Source organism: Tupaia chinensis, unplaced genomic scaffold (genome assembly GCF_000334495.1).
Source record: "Tupaia chinensis unplaced genomic scaffold, TupChi_1.0 Scaffold000066_1, whole genome shotgun sequence".
NCBI classification, from domain to species: Eukaryota; Metazoa; Chordata; class Mammalia; order Scandentia; family Tupaiidae; genus Tupaia; species Tupaia belangeri.
This window is the reverse complement of record NW_006159525.1, coordinates 5252783-5254729: the sequence shown is the minus strand read 5'-3', so window position 1 is coordinate 5254729 and position 1947 is coordinate 5252783.

The following is a 1947-nucleotide window of genomic DNA, read 5'->3' as shown; positions in this document are numbered from 1 at the left end:
GCAAGCGCATGTGCCCTTTAGCGAAAAAAAAAACTCTCAAAAAAAAAAAAATCACAGTGCAATTTTAAGGAGAGGGAAGTAACAAGCAAACAAGAAAAAAACTATTTGTGGGTCATACATGGGTCGTTATAACTTGCCTTTATTACCCAGTGGGTAAACACGGATGAGCACAGGCAAATGTGTATGACAAGTATGCTTCAATTAAGCTCTCCATTCTGTCTAGGGTGAAAGAGCTGAAGGCTCTTATCTTAAAGTGAACTCAGGGTAGATCTCACAAGAAAAAGTTCAGATGGTGGTATTAGAAGAAAGAGTTGGTGAGCTCTTCGATCTTTATTGAGAATAATCGATTCATACTGAGCTGAATCCCGAAGGGAGAATAGAAATCAGTGAGGCCAAAGGCAGGGGAGAAGAGGATGAGCAGGGCAAGTGAGAGGCAGGAAGAGCCCTGGCCAGCTCCCTGGTGCAGAAGGACTGCACTGCTCCAGAAAGGCCGGATTTCACAGGGCAACTGCGGTTTCAGGCCCCACCTGGGTCAGCTTGAAAAACACAGCCGGGGTGAGCATGTGCCTGAGATTGAAGGGCTAGGGGCCTACAGCATGACCAGACCCTGGGGAGGGTCTCTCTGCTCTCTCTCTCTCTCTCTCTCACACACACACATGTGCATGCACCCTGTTGTGAATAAAGAGGAAAAAAAAAACTGTTTTAAAAAAGGAAGAGCTTTCTAAGCCCAGGGAACAGGGTATGCAAAGGCCCTGAGGTGGGGAGGAGCGTAGGAATATGAAGAACTAAAAGAAGAAATAAAGGTTAGAGAAACTCAGAAAAGAGGAAGAATGGTGTGAACCGAGGCAGAAGCTACCAGAGTTGGGTTTAGGGACGACTGAGAAGTATGAGGCTGTTTTATTTCCCTCCTCTACCAGATTTCAAGTGCGCCTTTTTTTTTTTTTTTTTTTGTTATAAGTCAAAATTTTGCTACAAAAAAGAACGAGACAGAGAGCAGAAAGCATCCCCCAAGGAGGATGGCCACACTGCAATTCCTTCTCCTCCATTCTCCTCCCAAGATCTTGGGCAGGCACGCACATGGGCCAGAGTGAGTTTAAGTCACTGGGTCCGGGACTCGAACCGTGGTTGACTACATGGGAGTCCAGTGACATAGCCATTATGCCAAGGGCTGGTCTACTCAAGTGCGCTTTTAAAGAGATAAGCCTATTACTGGTCTTTTGAGCCACCTTTTGTCTGCTCAGGCCTGCTCCTACCTCTCAGGAGTGTAATTTTACTTAATAAACTACCTTTTCCTTACACTAAGAAAGAGAAAGAAAGAAAGAGAGAGAGAGAGAAACCTATTAGTATATTGGTTTTGTCTTACTGATTGGCTAAGTGCACATAGATCTCCTCTTACTTATCATCCTTCTAATGATAATAGCATACAGGGTTTTGTTTCTTAGAGTTTGGGGATACCTCTAGGGTTGGGGAGGAAGAAAACAGTACATATTCCTGCATGGAGAAGGAGCCAGCCTCTCTGTCTTCCAGAAGCCATTTTGGTTTGTTTTCATACTGAGATTTGCTAGCTAGACAGGAAAATCAAGTTGTCATTCCTAGCCCTATAATTTGGAAGTTTCTCAAAAGCTTTATGCCCTATCATAAAAATGTTTTATGAAAATTTTAATTTCTAAATACTTTCTATCCTTCAGGGACCGAGGCAAAGGAAGGTAAAAGGTGAATTAAAAGTGGAGAGTGTCATTTTCACTTTTCAGTCCCTCGATATTTATAGCACAAGCCACGTGAAACTGATCGCCACGTCATGTCACTCGAGGACCTCCTGTGACCACAGCCCCTTGTCGTGTTGAGGAGGGCTGGGTGGGGACTGTGACAAACAGAAGAAGGGACAGTCTGCAGGGCCAGCCATGTTCATTTTCACCAGTTGTTGACCTTGGAAATGCAGGTTCAACA